The sequence below is a fragment of the Mus musculus genome, chromosome 6, assembly GCF_000001635.26.
Source record: "Mus musculus strain C57BL/6J chromosome 6, GRCm38.p6 C57BL/6J".
Lineage (NCBI taxonomy): Eukaryota > Metazoa > Chordata > Mammalia > Rodentia > Muridae > Mus > Mus musculus.
The window spans coordinates 132067606-132086529 of NC_000072.6; the positions used below are offsets into that span (position 1 = coordinate 132067606).

The window sequence follows — 18924 nt, forward strand, 5'->3', positions numbered from 1 at the left end:
ACTAAGAACTTTGAACATTTTTTTAAGTAAGTGTTCCTTGGTTATTTGATATTCCTCTGTTGTGAATTATCTGTTTAGTTTCCTCAACATAAAACCACACTCACTGAATCTAATAGAAAAGAAAGTAGGAAATAACCTTGTCCTCATTGTCAGGGGAAGTTGTTGGAGTGGAGATTTATTAAACAAAACTACAATGGCTCAGTCTCTAAGATCAAGAACTGATAAATGGGACATTATGAAATTGAAAGCCTTCAGTAAAGCAAAGGATAAATCTGCAACCTTCAGATTGGAAAAAAAATAAAAATAAAAGGATATACGAGTCCCATATCATGTAGAATGATAATATCTGAAATATGTAAAAAACTCAAGAAGCTAACCCCTCCCTCTGACCAAAAAAAAAAATCATATAGATGTAGGCAGAGAATTTGCAATAGGAATCTCGAAAAACTGAGAAGAAATTAAAGATATCTGAACTTAACATGGATTCTTGTCAAGTATGGACTTCTGTTGGGTCCTATGCTCTACACACTAGGGCCAATTCTGCATTTCTCAAATATATAGAGATTACTAATATAAAGAAAGTTAACAGTGGGTCTCTCTATAGATAATGTAACAATTATACGAAGACGAGACTGATGCCTTTAGCGCAAATTTTCATGCATGTATTGTGAATAGGGAACATTTTTGAACTTAACATTTCTGCTCTGTACAATTGAAAATGACAATGATATTTTTCTGGGTTCATTTGTTTCTATGAGAAGATATTATAGATACTTTGTCTTACAGGTCCTTATATTAATTATCTTGATTGTCTCTGGTTTTTGGATACATATTTTGGAACAGAATCATATGCTACACATTAAGAGGGGAAAGAAATGTTCTGGAGGAACAGAAATGGAAAACAGTGGATGAAACTGTAGTCCGTTTGAAAGTCTACTTACCTTTAGGTTACTGAGTCTGGAACATGGTCTCTTATTCTTTTAAATATCAACAAGTTGGTGCCCTTTTCCTGACCTTCTCCCGTCTTAGCAGAGTATGAAAGAGATTTGTGTATTATGAAAGAAAAATATCACTGAGAAACTCTAAAAATACAATAAATTCCATTCTACAGGATCTGACATGGGAGACCTTTAGGAAAGTTCAGGGTAACCAAAATGCTGTACCCTGCTGCAGGGCAGTCAGGTTTGTGTAGGTGAGAGCAGCCATGAGCAAATGTGTAAAATAGGTCCACTTCACAGGTGTCAAATCTCAATTTCTGTTCTCAACATTTTCATTTTGACAAGTTTGAAATAAAATAATGATTTGATGGAATTAACAACAGAAGTTTGCATTATAGTTTTCAATATCAGAAGTCTAATATTACTGGCCATATTTTCTTGACATTGCTACTGGATTTTAGATGATAGCTTCCTTGTTAGGTCTTCACATGGGGCTTTTCTCTTGGACATGTAACCCTATCTTTTTTCTCTTGTCTTGTTTTATTTTCCTGTATAAAAAAGTTGCCAGTATAAATCAGAGAGGGAGGAAGACAGGTATGCCTGCCATTTTCTGTAGAGAAATAGGAGGGCAAGATAACTGGGCAACTGTCATTTAAGGTTTAAAATAATCTCTTAAAAAAGTGTAGAGTACTCTACACTGCCTAGGGGGAAGGTGGAGCCTGGGGGTTCAATAATGTTCTCTCTACAGAGTGTCATACTTCTCACTCAGCGTTACCTTCCTCCTTGTGTAGAGTGTTGCAGGTCTCAAAAGGCAGAGATTAGCTGATGTGGGTTAAAGGTCAGCATTTTCTTAAGCAGCTGTGCTCCAGATTCTTCCATTCCTTGAACCACTGACTGGAGTGGCCCTCTGGGTGCAAGTGCTTTTCCAGTTAGCTATATCTCTTGAGGCCAGTCATCCTCTGAAGGCAATCCAATGAGATCAAAGATTTTTGCACAATTTGTCAGACTCAGATTTTCCACGGAAGTGAAGCATACAACAAAACATCTCTGAGTAGATACAGCCAACACAACACGTGTCCACATGTCTTACACATGTAGCCTGAAGAAGAATTTCAGGAGCCCAGTCAATGAACATAACAACCACAGGCATGCTGTTCATTTGAGAGCTATAGATATTGCATAGGACAAAGTCAGCCAGCTTGGCTGTCCCATTAATTGTCAGGAGAATGTTCTCTGGCTTAATGTGCCCTTCTCCCAGCCTTGAGTGGCTACCCAGATGTTAATTATTTGCCACAGTCTTAATCCAACCTGACCCATCTAAGGTGGAACCTTCAGACCTAGATGCAAGTCTTCTGTCTTTCCACACCCACAGCTTCCTGCAGAAGAGGACTGCCCAGTGTGCTTACTTTGCAACTCAATCCTGCTGAAACACACAACAGAACCCATATGAAACAAAGGGATGAGCCTTTTGATTTTTCACCCCATTCAGAATTAAAAAAAAAAATAAACATTGAACCTTGATCAAAGAACTTTGTGTTGGTTCACTATTTCTCTTGTCTGCTCACTCTATTCCATCCCACTTCTCCTTCCAGGTGTAAACGGCTCTCTATGGCCTCTGGATGGCTACATGTGGCACCCAAATGAAGGACCTGGACACTGGGAGACGAACTGAGGGACACTGTCTTCAGTGTGTGTCCACAGAAAACTGTAGAAGTGATTTATCACATATGGTGTTATGCAACATACAGCATTAATGTTAGCACTATAAATTTCATCTTTTAAAAGCTGTTGATTAGAAGGGTGCAAAAAGGATACAGGCTAGTCTAAGAAACCACCAATCCAATGCTGATATGAGCTAGGTGTAACAGCACATTGGGATGGGGACGATTATATTGGTAATTGACCACAGTCTCCGGGAGCTGCTTCAGGCAAGAGGAGTAGGGAGGGTATAAAGGAATACAAAATAGAAAAGAATAGAATAGAATGGAATGGAATGAAAAGAATTAAAAACAAAAAATAAAACAAATTCTACATATACAAATGACATGAGAGAGAGAGAAAGAGAGAGAGAGAGAGAGAGAGAGAGAGAGAGCAAAATGGATTATAAAGCTTTACAAGGGATATGACAAAATCAGGAGAGATAATGCCTGACCATTCTGGCCCCTACTGGAGATATTCTTAGCTCTAGTTACATCAAGTTCTCTTCCCTCTCCATATAGTCTGTCTTTGGTGCACAACAATCTTTCCATGTGTCAATTTGTGTCTGTTTTCTTTCATTGTCTGAAGGACTATGTTTCATGTGGAAAAGGAAAAAATGGTTAAAAAATGTATCTGCTAGCTATTCATGTCTTAATTCAGTCTCATTTAGCACAGCAGTGGCAGATGTAAGTTGCCCAGCACCCTTAGCCAGGAATCAAACAAAGGAAAAAAAAAAAAAAAAGCCCTGCTGAAAAACTGCTTTTAAGGGGAACAGCCACTTCTCAAGTTCAAGGGGGAATAAGCTGATAGTTGTTTTTCCCTAGGAAAAATAATCTCTGCAGTTGTGAATATTGGGTTTAGCAAATAACAAAGTTCTTTTTCTCTTTAAACTAGAGAACAGTAGAAAAAGTATATATATATATCTTTTGGTCTAAATGTATAAGAATTATGTAGCTGCTTCATTTTGTTTCTGACTTGTATTAAAGGTATAAATATGATCTGCATCTTTTGGTTATAGAATATTGGCTTATAAAACATTTGATATGATCAAGAAGGTGTAACATTTGTAACAGAAAGTTAGCTTAAAAGTGGTAACTCAGGGTTGGAGTCATTTTAAACAACATGTGGCATGAACCAGACCAGGAAGTCAGGCCTCTAAAGATACTTCTAAATTGGAATAATATTTTATGTAATTCTTATCCTAGAAATTAAACTTATTAGGTATAAGATTTAAAACAATGTCTCCTTAATGAGGTATTAAGGGTTGCACTGTCATGCATTCTTTTTTTTTTATTTAGAACAAAAATTTGTCTTTACTTGTTAATAGTAATTTTGTCCTTAAATGAACAATATTTCCAAGTTAGAACTAAAGAATAGGGGCTTTTGAAGAGATGAGTAGCAACTGAGAGCACTGATTACAATTCCAGGGGAAACAACTTCTGTTCCCAGAACATACACTTGTTCACACAGATTGATGCCTCAACCTTCAGGGGGATTCTCCTAACTTCTTTTGACATCAAGGGCCACCACTCTTGAATAAGATAAATGCAAGTATCAATAAAAAAGACTGAAACAAAACACATATGCTTAATGAAAGGAAACGATTTTAGAATGAATTATGCCAACTGTAAATCCTTCCAAAAGTTAGTAAAACAAATCAGATCAATAAACTCTAGAGGCATAAATTCTGTAATAGAAATGTTTAATAACAAAATAGCTAAGGGAGAGATGGCTATGTTGCTGAAATGGTCTTAAACTTAGATTCAGTAAATTATTTTCTATTAAAGATTAAGATTGAAATAAAATGAATAGCCTTATTTAAGCCTCATTTACGACAAAGATAGTTTCCATTTGCTTATGAAAATATGAGTTTCTAAGCATATTTTTCAGTTTCTCAGCTTTACAATACACGATATGTTTTTATTAATTCATTTATTCTTTTTGCTGGATATGCCCTTAGTGCTATGTCCAGTTTTCTTTTTTTTTTCCTTTTCCATTTTTTATTAGGTATTTAGTTCATTTACATTTCCAATGCTATACCAAAGTCCCCCATACCCACCCACCCCCACTCCCCTACCCACCCACTCCCCCTTTTTGGCCCTGGCGTTCTCCTGTACTGGGGCATATAAAGTTTGCGTGTCCAGTGAGCCTCTCTTTCCAGTGATGGCCGACTAGGTCATCTTTTGATACATATGCAGCTAGAGTCAAGAGCTCCTGGGTACTGGTTAGTTCATAATGTTGTTCCACCTATAGGGTTGCAGATCCCTTTAGCTCCTTGGGTTCTTTCTCTAGCTCCTCCATTGGGAGCCCTGTGATCCATCCATTAGCTGACTGTGAGCATCCACTTCTGTGTTTGCTAGGCCCCGGCATAGTCTAACAAGAGACAGCTACATCTGGGTCCTGTCGATAAAATCTTGCTAGTGTATGCAATGGTGTCAACGTTTGAATGCTGATTATGGGGTGGATCCCTGGATATGGCAGTCTCTACATGGTCCATCCTTTCATCTCAGCTCCAAACTTTGTCTCTGTAACTCCTTCCAAGGGTGTTTTGTTCCCACTTCTAAGTAGCGGCATAGTGTCCACACTTCAGTCTTCATTTTTCTTGAGTTTCATGTGTTTAGCAAATTGTATCTTATATCTTGGGTATCCTAGGTTTTGGGCTAATATCTACTTATCAGTGAGTACATATTGTGTGAGTTCCTTTGTGAATGTGTTACCTCACTCAGGATGATGCCCTCCAGGTCGATCCATTGGGCTAGGAATTTCATAAATTCATTCTTTTTAATAGCTGAGTAGTACTCCATTGTGTAGATGTACCACATTTTCTGTATCCATTCCTCTGTTGAGGTGCATCTGGGTTCTTTCCAGCTTCTGGCTATTATAAGTAAGGCTGCTATGAACATAGTAGAGCATGTGTCTTTCTTACCAGTTGGGACATCTTCTGGATATATGCCCAGGAGAGGTATTGCAGGATCCTCCAGTAGTACTATGTCCAATTTTCAAAAAAACAAAAACACCAGAATGATTTACAAAGTGGTTGTACAAGCTTGCAATCCCACCAACAATGGAGGAGTGTTCCTCTTTCTCCACATCCTCGCCAGCATCTGCTGTCACCTGAATTTTTGATCTTAGCCATTCTGACTGGTGTGAGATAGAATCTCAGGGTTGTTTTGATTTGCATTTCCCTGATGATTAAGGATGTTGAACAATTTTTCAGGTGCTTCTCTGCCATTCGGTATTCATCAGGTGAGAATTCTTTGTTCAGTTCTGAGCCCCATTTTTTAATGGGGTTATTTGATTTTCTGAAGTCCACCTTCTTGAATTCTTTATATATGTTGGATATTAGTCCCCTATCTGATTTAGGATAGGTAAAGATCCTTTCCCAATCTGTTGGTGGTCTTTTTGTCTTATTGACGGTGTCTTTTGCCTTGCAGAAACTTTGGAGTTTCATTAGGTCCCATTTGTCAATTCTCGATCTTACAGCACAAGCCATTGCTGTTCTGTTCAGGAATTTTTCCCCTGTGCCCATATCTTCAAGGCTTTTCCCCACTTTCTCCTCTATAACTTTCAGTGTCTCTGGTTTTATGTGAAGTTCCTTGATCCACTTAGATTTGACCTTAGTACAAGGAGATAAGTATGTATCTATTCGCATTCTTCTACACGATAAGAACCAGTTGTGCCAGCACCAATTGTTGAAAATGCTGTCTTTCTTCCACTGGATGGTTTTAGCTCCCTTGTCGAAGATCATGTGATCATAGGTGTGTGGGTTCATTTCTGGGTCTTCAATTCTATTCCATTGGTCTACTTGTCTGTCTCTATACCAGTACCATGCAGTTTTTATTACAATTGCTCTGTAGTAAAGCTTTAGGTCAGGCATGGTGATTCCACCAGAGGTACTTTTATCCCTGAGAAGAGTTTTTGCTATCCTAGGTTTTTTGTTATTCCAGATGAATTTGCAAATTGCTCCTTCTAATTCGTTGAAGATTTGAGTTGGAATTTTGATGGGGATTGCATTGAATCTGTAGATTGCTTTTGGCAAGATAGCCATTTTTTACAATGTTGATCCTGCCAATCCATGAGCATGGGAGATCTTTCCATCTTCTGAGATCTTCTTTAATTTCTTTCTTCTGAGACTTGAAGTTTTTATCATACATCTTTCACTTTCTTAGTTAGAGTCACGCCAAGATATTTTATATTATTTGTGACTATTGAGAAGGGTGATTTTTCCCTAATTTCTTTCTCAGCCTGTTTATTCTATGTGTAGAGAAAGGCCATTGACTTGTTTGAATTAATTTTATGTCCAGCTACTTCATTGAAGCTGTTTATCAGGTTTTGGAGTTCTCTAGTGGAATTTTTAGGGTCACTTATATATACTATCATATCATCTGCAAAAAGTGATATTTTGACTTCCTCTTTTCCAATTTGTATCCCCTTGATCTCCTTTTGTTGTCAAATTGCTCTGGCTAATACTTCAAGTACTATGTTGAAGAGGTAGGGAGAAAGTGGGCAGTCTTGTCTAGTCCCTGATTTTAGTGGGATTGCTTCCAGCTTCTCTCCATTTACTTTGATGTTGGATACTTGTTTGCTGTAGATTGCTTTTATCGTGTTTATGTATGGGCTTTGAATTCCTGATCTTTCCAAAACTTTTATCATGAATGGGTGTTGGATCTTGTCAAATGCTTTTTCTGCATCTAACGAGATGATCATGTGGTTTTTGTCTTTGAGTTTGTTTATATAATGGGTTATATTGATGGATTTTCATATATTAAACCATCCCTGCATCCCTGGAATAAAACCTACTTGGTCAGGATGGATGATTGCTTTAATGTGTTCTTGGATTCAGTTAGCGAGAATTTTATTAAGGATTTCTGCATTAATATTCATAAGAGAAATTGGTCTGAAGTTCTCTATCTTTGTTGGATCTTTCTGTCGTTTAGGTGACAGAGTAATAGTGGCTTCATAAAATGAGTTGGGAAGAGTACCTTCTACTTCTATCTTGTGAAAAAGTTTGTGCAGAACTGGAATTAGATCTTCTTTGAAAGTCTGATAGAACTCTGCACTAAACCCATCTGGTCCTGGGCTTTTTTTGGCTGGGAGACTATTAATAACTGCTTCTATTTCTTTAGGGGATATGGGACTGTTTAGAAGGTCAACTTGATCCTGATTCAACTTTGGTACCTGGTATCTGTCCAGAAATTTGTTCATTTCGTCCAGGTTTTCCAGTTTTGTTGAGTATAGCCTTTTGTAGAAGGATTTGATGGTGTTTTGGATTTCTTCAGGATCTGTTGTTATGTCTCCCTTTTCAGTTCTGTTTTTGTTAATTAGGATTTTGTCCCTGTGCCCTCTAGTGAGTCTAGCTAAGGGTTTATCTATTTTGTTGATTTTCTCAAAGAACCAACTCCTCGTTTGGTTAATTCTTTGAATAGTTCTTCTTGTTTCCACTTGGATGATTTCACCCCTGAGTTTGATTATTTCCTGCCATCTACTCCTCTTGGGTGAATTTGCTTCCTTTTTTTCTAGAGCTTTTAGGTGTGTTGTCAAGCTGCTAGTATGTGCTCTCTCCCGTTTCTTCTTGGAGGCACTCAGAGCTATGAGTTACCCTCTCAGAAATGCTTTCATTGTGTCCCAAAAGTTTGGGTACGTTGTGGCTTCATTTTCATTAAACTCTAAAAAGTCTTTAATTTATTTCCTTATTCCTTCCTTGACCAAGGTATCATTGAGAAGAGTGTTGTTCAGTTTCCACATGAATGTTGGCTTTCTGTTATTTATTTTGTTATTGAAGATCAGCCTTAGTGATGGTGATCTGATGGGATACATGGGACAATTTCAATATTTTTGAATCTGTTGAGGCCTGTTTTGTGACCTATTATGTGGTCAATTTTGGAGAAGGTACCATGAGGTGCTGCGAAGAAGGTATATCCTTTTGTTTTAGGATAAAATGTTCTGTAGATATCTGTCAGATCCATTTGTTTCATCACTTCTGTTAGTTTCAGTGTGTCCCTGTTTAGTTTCTGTTTCCATGATCTGTCCATTGGTGAAAGTGGTGTGTTGAAGTCTCCCACTATTATTGTGTGAGGTGCAATGTGTGCTTTGAGCTTTACTAAAGTTTCTTTAATGAATGTGGCTGCCCTTGTATTTGGAGCATAGATATTCAGAATTGAGAGTTCCTCTTGGAGGATTTTACCTTTGATGAGAACGAAGTGCCCCTCCTTGTCTTTTTTGATGACTTTGGGTTGGAAGTCAATCTTATCAGATATTAGGATGGCTACTCCAGCTTGTTTCTTCATACCATTTGCTTGGAAAATTATTTTCTAGCCTTTCATTCTGAGGTAGTGTCTATCTTTTTCTCTGAGATGTGTTTCTTGTAAGCAGCAAAATGTTGGGTCTTGTTTGTGTAGCCAGTTTGTTAGTCTACATCTTTTTATTGGGGAGTTGAGACCATTGATGTTAAGAGATATTAAGGAAAAGTAATTGTTGCTTCCTGTTATTTTTGTTGTTAAAGTTGGCATTCTGTTCTTGCGGCTGTCTTCTTTTAGGTTTGTTGAGGGATTACCTTCTTGTTTTTTCTAGGGCGTTGTTCCCTTTCTTGTATTGCTTTTTTTTCTGTTATTATCCTTTGAAGGGCTGGATTCGTGGAGAGATAATGTGTGAATTTGGTTTTGTCGTGGAATACTTTGGTTTCTCCATCTATGGTAATTGAGAGGTTGGCTGGGTATAGTAGCCTGGGCTGGAATTTGTGTTCTCTTAGTGTCTGTATAACATCTGTCCAGGCTATTCTGGCTTTCATAAACTCCGGTGAAAAATGTGGTGTAATTCTGATAGGCTTGCCTTTATATGTTACTTGACCTTTTTCCCTTACTGCTTTTAGTATTCTATCTTTATTTAGTGAATTTGTTGTTCTGATTATTATGTGTCGGGAGGAATTTCTTTTCTGGTCCAGTGTATTTGGAGTTCTGTAGGGTTCTTGTATGTTCATAGGCATCTCTTTATTTAGATTTGGGAAGTTTTCTTCAATAATTTTGTTGAGGATGTTTGCTGGTCCTTTGAGTTGAAAATCTTCATTCTCATCCACTCCTATTATCCGTAGGTTTGGTCTTCTCATTGTGTCCTTGATTTCCTGGATATTTTGAGTTAGGATCTTTTTGCATTTTCCATTTTCTTTGATTGTTGTGCCGATGTTCTCTATGGAATCTTCTGCACCTGAGATTCTCTCTTCCATCTCTTGTATTCTGTTGCTGATGCTGGCATCTATGGTTCCAGATTTCTTTCCTAGGGTTTCTATCTCCAGTGTTGCCTCACTTTGGGTTTTCTTTATTGTGTCTACTTCCCTTTTTAGGTCTAGTATGGTTTTGCTCATTTCCATCACCTGTTTGGATGTTTTTTCCTGTTTTTCTATAAGGACTTCTACCTGTTTGTTTGTGTTTTCCTGTTTTTCTTTAAGGACTTGTAACTCTTTAGCAGTGTTCTCCTGTATTTCTTTAAGTGATTTATTAAAGTCCTTCTTGATGTCCTCTACCATCATCATGAGATATGCTTTTAAATTTAGGTCTAGGTTTTCGGGTGTGTTGGGGTACCCTGGACTGGGCGATGTGGGAGCGCTGTGTTCTGATGATGGTGAGTGGTCTTGGTTCCTGTTAGTAAGATTCCTACGTTTACCTTTCGCCATCTGGTAATCTCTGGAGTTAGTAGTTATAGTTGACTCTGTTTAGAGATTGTTCTTCTGGTGATTCTGTTACCGTCTATCAGCAGACCTGGGAGACAGATTCTCTCCTCTGAGTTTCAGTGCTCATAGCACTCTCTGCTGGCAAGCTCTCTTACAGGGAAGGTGCGCAGATATCTTGTGTTTGGACCTCCTCCTGGCCGTAGAAGAAGGCCCAAAACAGGACCTTTCTCAGAAGCTGTGTTGCTTTGGCAGTTCCCAGAAGCTGTCAGCTTCTGTGGTGCAAACTCTCACCTGTGCAGACTAAATTCCTAAGATCCGCGGAGTCCCAGAACCAAGATGGCGACCTCTGCTTCTGAGGCTGAGGCCTCCTCCCGAGCCAGGCGGACACCTGTCCTCTGGTCCGGACGGTGGCCGGCTCTCTGCGGCCCTTAAAGGGTGCTGCCTCGTTGGCTCTGTGCTTCTGGCTGTCCCAGAAGCTGTCCGGTTCTCTGGCGCACCCTCTCACCTCTTCAGACTAATTTCCTAAGTTCGGTGGAGTCCCGGAACCAAGATGGTGACCACTGCTGCTGAGGCTGAGGCCGCCTCCCCTGTCCAGTTTTCTGAAGTACTGCAAACTCAGGTATTTTCTTCGTTTACATTTCAAATGCTATCCTGAAAATCTCCTAGTCCCTCTCCCACCCCTGCTCCCCTACCCACTCACTCCCACTTCTAGGCCCTGGTGTTCCCCTGTACATATAAAGTTTGAAAGACCAAGAGGCCTCTCTTCCCACTGATGACTGACTAGGGCATCCTCTGCTACCTATGCAAACAGAGACACAAATTCTGGGGTGTACTGCTTAGTTCAAATCATGGTTCTTCCTATAGGGTTGCAGACCCCTTTAGCTACTTGGGTACTTTCAGAAGCTCCTTTATTTAGGACTTCTGTTTGATCCAATAGATGACTGTGAGCATCCACTTCTGTATTTGCCAGGCACTAGCATGTCTTCAAAAGAGACAGCTATATCAGGGTCCTGTCAGAAAAATCTTGCTGGAATATGCAATAGTGTCTGGGTTTGATGTTTGTTGATAGGATGGATCACTGGGTGGGGCAAGCTCTGAATGGTCCTTAATTCACTCTCAGCTCCAAACTTTGAATCTGTACCTTCTTCAATTGGTATTTTGTTCCCCATTCTAAGAAGGAGCAATGTATCCACACTTTGGTCTTCCATCTTCTTGAGATTCATGTGGTTTTTTGTTTGTTTGTTTGTTTGTTTGTTTGTTTTTCAAATTGTATCTTGGATACTCTAAGTTTCTGGGCTAATATCCACTTATAGTGAGTGCATATCATGTGGGTATTTTTGTGATTGGGTACCTCACTCAAGATGATATACTCCACATCCATCCATTTGCCTAAGAATTTCATAAATTCTTTTTTAACAGCTGAGTAGTAATCCATGGTGTAAATTACTTTCTATATCCATCCCTCTATTGAGGGACATCTGGGTTCTCTCCAGCTTCTGCTTATTATAAATAGGCTTTCTATGAACATAGAGGAGCATATGTCCTTATTATAAGTTGGAACACTTTCTGGTTATATGCCCAGGAAAGTTACTGCTGGATCTGCCCTTAGTACTATTTCCAATTTTCTGAAGAACTGCAGACTTATTTTCAGAGTGATTGTACAAGTTGCAATACCACCAGTAATGGAGGAGTGTTCCTCTTTCTCCACATCATCATCATCCTCTGCTGTCACCTGAATTTTTCATCCTAGTCATTCTGACTGATCTGAGGTAGAACCTCAATAATGTTTTGATTTGCATTTCCCTGGTGATTAAGGATGTTGAACATTTTTTTTCAAGTGTTTTTCAGCCCTTAGATATTCCACAGTTGAGAATTCTTTCTTTATCTCTGTGCCCCCTTTTTAATAGGATTATTTGAATTTCTGGAGTTTAGCTTCTTGAGCTCTTTTTATATATTGTACAAGAGTTCCCTATTGGATTAAGGCTTAGTAAGGATCCTTTCCAAATCTGTTTGTGGCTTTTTTGTCTTATTGACAGTGTCTTTTGCCTTACAGAAAATTTTCAGTTTTATGCGGTCCCATTTATGGAGTCTCAATCTTACAGAACAAGCCATTGAAATTCTGTTCAGGAATTTTTCCCCTCTGTCCATATCTTTGAGGCTTTTCCCAACTTTCTCCTCTATAAGTTTCAGTGTCTCTGGTTTTATGTGGTGTACCTTGGTCCATTTAGACTTGAGCTTTCTACAAGTAGATAAGAATGGATCAATTCACACTCTTATACATGATAAAAGCCAGTTGAGTCAGTACCTTTTGTTCTAAATGCTGTCCTTTTTCCACTGGATGATTTTAGCTCCCTTGTCAAAGATCAAATGACCATAGGTGTGTGGGTTTATTTCTTGGTCTTCAATCTATTCCATAGTTCTACATGTCTGTTGCTATACCAGTATCATGAAAGATGTAGTCAAAATTGCTTTATAGAACAAACTGAGGATAGTCATGTTGATTCCTCCAAAGGTTTGTTTGTTTGTTTGTTTGTTTGTTTGTTTTGGGTTTTGTTTTTAATTGTTGAGAATTGTTTTTGCTATCTTAGGTTGTTTTTTATTCTGTATTAGTCTTCAAATTACCCTTTCTAACTTTATGAAGTATTGAATTTGAATTTTGATGCAGACTGCATTGAATCTGTAGATTGCTTTCTGAAAGAAAGCCATTTTAACTACATTAATCCTGCCAATCCTTGAGCATGGGAGGTTTTTCCATCTTAGAGTCACACCAAGATATTTTATACTATTGTGGCTAAAGTGAAGGGTCTGGTTTCTCTGATTTCTTTCTCGGACCACATATTCTTTGAGTAGAGGAAGGCTGCTGATTTGTTTGAGATAATTTTATATTCAGCCACTCTGCTGAAGTTGTTTATCTATTGTAGGAGTTCAATCCTGGAATCTTTTGGTCACTTAATAAAACTACCATATCACTAACAAAGAGTAATATCTTAACTTTTTCCTTTTCAGTTTGTAACCCTTTGACATACTTTTGTTGTCTAACTGCTCTGGCTAGAGCTTCACATACTATCCTGAATAGGGAGAGAATGGGAAGTCCTGTCTAATGCCTCATAATTGTGGGATTGATTCACATTTTTCTTCACTTAGTTTTGGTCTGGTTATTGATTTGCTGTATATTGTTTTTATTATGTTTATGTATGGGCTGTAAATATCTGATCATTCCAAAACTTTTAATATGAAGGGGTTTTGAATTTTGTCAAATTTGTTTTCATCATCTGATGAGATGATCATGAAATTTTTTCTTGAGTTTTTTTTTTTTTTTAATATAGTGGAAACCCTTGATGGATTTCAATATATGGAATCATCCCTCAGATAAAGTGGACTTCACCAAAGTCAGTGATCATTCTGATTTATTCTTGAATTTGGTTTTAGAGATGTTTATTGAATATTGTTGTGTCAGAATTTATAAGTGAACTTGGTCTAAAATTCTCTTTCTTTGTTGCGTATTTATATAGTTTAGGTATCAGAATAAATCTATCTTAATAGAACAAATCAAATAGAGTTCTTTCAGTTTCTAATTTTTTTATTATTGTGAGGAATTTTTATATTACTATTGAAAGCCTGATTGAATTTGAACTAAAAACATTTGGCCCTGTGTGTTTGTATGTTTTTGTTTTGTTTTGTTTTGATTTGATTTGATTTGGTTTGATTTGGTTTGTTTTGGTATAAGTTTAGTAATTGTTTCTATTTCCTTATCTGTTATGAGGCTGTTCAGATATTTATCTGATCCTGATCTAAACTTTGTACCTGGTGTCTGTGTAGAACATTAGCCATTTTCATTTACATTTTTCAGTTTGGTTCGGTATAGATACTTGTAGATGGATGTGATAATTTTTGAATTTCCTCCCTCTCTGCTATTATATCTCACATTTCAATTTTGATTTTGATAATGTAGATACTGTTTCTGTTCCATTTAGTTAGTTGAGCTAAGGATTCATTAATCATTTTGATTTTCTCAAATAATCATCTCTGAGTTTTGTTGATTCTTTGTATATTTCTCTTTGTTTTGACTTGGTTGATTTCAGCCCTGAGTTTGAATATTTTCTGCCATCTAATCCTCTTGGGTGTCTTTGCTTCTTTTTGTTCTAGAGCTCTCAGGTGTGCTGTTAAGTTGCTGGTGTAGAACCTCTCTAACTTCTTTATGAAGCCACTCGGTGCTTTGAGTTTTCCTCGTAGCAGTGCTTTCTTTGTGTCTCATAAGTTTGGATATGCTGTACCTTCAATGTTGTCAAGTGCAAGTAAGTCTTTAATTTCATTCCTTATTTTATTCCTGGCCATTTTATCACTGAGTAGAGAGTGGCCATTTTCTATGGGTATATGGACTTTCTATTGTTTACGTTGTTATTGAAGAGAAGCCTTAATCCCTGGTGACATGATAGAACCCATGGGATTAATCCAATCTACTTATATCTGTTGAGACTTGTTTTGTGACCAATTTTATGGTCAATTTTAGAGAAGGTACCATGAGGTGCTTAGAAGAGTTATGTTCATTTATTTTAAGGTAAAAGGTGTCTCTGTTTAGTTTCGGTTTCCCTGATTTGTCCATTAGTGAGAGTTGGATATTGAAGTCTATCACAATTTTTTGTGGGAGGTTCAAGGTATGTTTTGAGCTTTAGTAAAGTTTCTTTTATGGATATGGGTGCCCTTGAATTTGAAGCATAGGTATTCAGAATTAAAGGTTCATCTTCACAGATTTTTCCTTTTTTGAGTATGAGAATTTATTTGCTAACTTTTGGTTGAAAGTCCATTTTATTGGCTATTACAATGGCTAATACAGCTTATTTTTTTGTGACTATTTCCTTGGAACTTTTTTTAGCCTTTGACCCTGAGTTAGTGTCTATTTTTAACACTAAAGTGTGTTTTCTGTATGCAGAAAAAATGCTGGGTCTTTTTTTCCATATTCAGTGCCTTTGCGTGTGTCTTTTTATTAGGGATTTGAATCCATGGATGTTGTAAAATATTAAAAACTAATGATTGATGCTTCAGGTTATTTTTGTTGTTAGAGGAAAAATTATGTTTGTATGATCATATTCTCTTGGGTTTGTTGTGCAAAGATTAATTTCTTGATTTTGGCTTGGAGAAGATTCCCTCTTTTTTTTTTTTCCAGAGTTTTCCTTCTATTATCCTCTGCATATCTGTTTTAGTGAAAAGATATTGTTTCAATTGCATTTGACATGGAATATGTTATTTTCTCCATCGAGGTGATTGAGAGTCTTGTTGAAAGTAGTAGCATGGGCTGGTATATGTGGTTTTTTTTTAGAGTCAGCATGATAATTGTCTAAGATCTTCTGGCTTTAAGAGACTCTGTAGAGAGATCTGTTGTAATTATGATAGCCATGTTTTCAAGTGTCTACCTTCATTTGTTACTTTTCCATTTTTCTCTAATGTGTAATTATTAAAAGAAAACTCCACACTAATGCCAGAGATGTGTCAGCAACGGTAGTCCTTGCCCCCATGGCTATAATCAATCCACCCTCTTCCCAGTTTCCGAAGATTCACTCATTGTTGAACTCTTCACATTCCCATTCATCTGTCTCCTGTGGCGAGCCTGCTATGACTGGCTCTATCCCCTGGAGCCCACCTGAGTAACCTTGGATATAAAAAACCATACAGTCTTAGTTTAGAATCATCAGCTAACACAATTGCTGGGTATAGAATATATTCTCCTAAACACATCAAATAGTCTATGTTAGAAATATTCTGTGATAGATGCTAGTGGTCCACCACCAGAACTAACAGGTCCTGGAGGCAATATGTTACCTCCTTTTGCTCCAGCCACACCATCAAAAAGGACCCATTCCTTCTTCCTGCATTTCCTCTTCTCTCAGACCCAGAAGGCCTCTGTCATCCTCTCTCCAGCAATTTGCTTCTTGCCAACTTTATTATCAAATCAATTAATTGGGGAGAAATTCCACTATTTATTCCCTTAATACTTTTAATATTACCTCTTTTTCTATTCATTTGGTATTTTGATTATTATCTGACAGGAAGAATTTCTGTTCTGGTCCACTCTATTTCTTGTTCTGTCAACTTCATGTACTTCTATGGACATCTCCTATTGGATTAGGGAAGATTTTTTCTATGATTTTGTTGAAGGTGCTTACTGACATTTTGAAAAGGAACTCTCCATTCTTTTCTATACCTACTATTCTTAGGATTGGTCTGTTCACTGTGACTTTATTTGCCTGAATGTTTTGATTAGAGCTTTTTGTACTAATTTTCTTTGTCTGTTGTATCAATATCTTCTATGGTGTCTTCTACACCTCAGATTCACTCTGCAATTCCTTGTATTCTGTTGATGACAGCAACTGTAACTTCTGTTCTCTTTCTTAGCTTTTAAATTTCATAGGCTGTATCCCTTTATGATTTCTTTAAAGTTTATATTTCCTACTTTAGACCCTGGTTGATTTTGTTGAATTCCTTCACCTGTTTTTTGTTTGTTTGTTTGTTTGTTTGTTTGTTTTTTGGTTTGGGTTTTTTTCCCCGATTTCTTTAAATGATCTAGGTTTCATCTTTAAGTGCTTGCTGACAGGAGCATGACATAGCTCTCATGAAAGGCTCTGCAAGTGCCTCAGAAATACAGGGGTTGATGCTCACAGCCATTCACTGGACTGAGAATTGGATCCCCAATAAAGGAGCTAGAGAAAGGTCACAAGGAGTTGAAGTGGTTTGCAACCCAATAGGAGAAACAACAATATGAACTAGCCAGTAGCCCCAGAGTTCCCAGTGACTAAATCACCAAATAAAGAATACAAATGGATGAATGATATCAACTGCACATGCAGAAGAGGATGGCCTAGTCAGTCATAAATGGGAGGAGAGGCTCTTTCTCCTTTGAAGTCTGTAAGCTCCAGTGTGGTGGAATGCCAGGGCCAGAAACCCTGAGTGGGTGTGATGATGAGCAGGGGTACTGGGGAGAGGATAGGGGGAGGATGTCCTTTGGAGAGGAAAAAAAAGAAGTGGATAACTTTTGAAATGTAAATAAAGAATATATTTGCCAGGCTTGACGGCACATACCTTTAATCCCAGCACTCAGGAGGCAGAGGCAGGTGGATCTCTGAGTTCGAGGTCAACCTTGTCTACAGAGTGAGTTCCAGGACATCCAGGGCTATACAAAGAAACCCTGTCTTGAAAAAAAGAAAGAAAGAAAGAAAGAAAGAAAGAAAGAAAGAAAGAAAGAAAGAAAGAAAGGGGAGAAGAAAGAAAGAATATATCCAGTAAAAAATTCAGATTCTGCATCCCCTATTAATAGCAGACTTCACTAGGGTCACCCTAGTACATCTAGGGAGTTTACATTGCCCTAGGTTTCTACCTTATCCCTGATAACTCTTTCAGTTCAAATCTTCTCTCCCAGGATTATCTCCGTTCATCAAACTTTCTCTTTCATACCCCCTGTTGCAATTTGCACTTTCTCTCAGGGAGCTTACATAATCAATTTTAATTTCCCATCCCAGAATGGTCCATGTATCTCCATTGACTCCTTCCTTGTTGCATAGACTCTCTGAGGTCTAGGCCATATTTATTGATTATGCTGGAATTTTGCATAAATTCTACCAAGTTTAGTAGCATGTTTATTGGGAAAAAGAGGGGCAAGTTGGCAACAGAAAGAGAAGGGGAGAGGGACAGGGACAGGGAGATGGAGAGGGACAAGGAGAGAGAGGAGAAATTGGGGGCTTTCTTTATATATGGATGATGCTTCAATCACAGGTAAAGTTTGGAGGTGAGCCAAGTTGATTCTGGGAATATGGTGAATGTTACTTTGGCAACAGGTGAGTGATCTTTCCTAAGTAATGTAACATGTTTCAGAAGTCCTCATACCAATAACCATGGGATTAAATTTCATGCAGACTTTTATTACTTTTTTAAAGAATTTATATATAAATACTGGGCTGTGCTAACACAATACATTACAATCTTACATATTAAGAAGTTATTTGTCATCATTTTCTAAGCTAAAATAACCAGATGTGGTACAGTTTGAAGTCTTCAGAAAAAAAGGACATATTCCTACATCTACACAAATGTCAATGCAATCAGTTCCTATACTTACTTTCAGATTGTATCAGGAATAGATCTTTAATTCTCTTATTTAGCATTTGTTATTTATTGATGCTGCTGCTGCTGCTGTTTTTGCTGTTGCTGCTATTGATGTTTGAATAAGGATCTCACTAAATAATCCTGATTTACCTGGAACTTCTTATATAGAGAAAAAAAGAAAACTAATGTTTTTACAGTATTGGTATTAATGGTATGAATGACTAAGCCTAGTATGCTCTTCTTCCTTATTCTCTCTCTCTTTCCTTCCCTTTTCTGCTTCCTACATACCTTTCCCTCATTCTCTTTATAAATTTAACTAAGGGGGATAATTCCTTATAGAACTACTACTAGAATTATATCATTTTCAACATGTGAAATATTTTCCCTGTTGCAATTCATGCTGTGCATTTATTTTTGCATCCAATTTCTTAATTAGTTGAGATCACATTTTGGTATATGTTGGATTTACTTCTTTCTTCATAAACGTCCCTCATATGCTTTCATGATTTTATACTTCTTTCCCTTTTACCA

General features: G+C 37.5%; 1 pseudogene; it reads right to left on the bottom strand.

The window, feature by feature from the left end:
* Positions 1 to 1699: 1699 nt before the first annotated feature.
* On the bottom strand, positions 1700 to 18692 carry Gm43975 (annotated as a pseudogene).
* Positions 18693 to 18924: the final 232 nt, after the last annotated feature.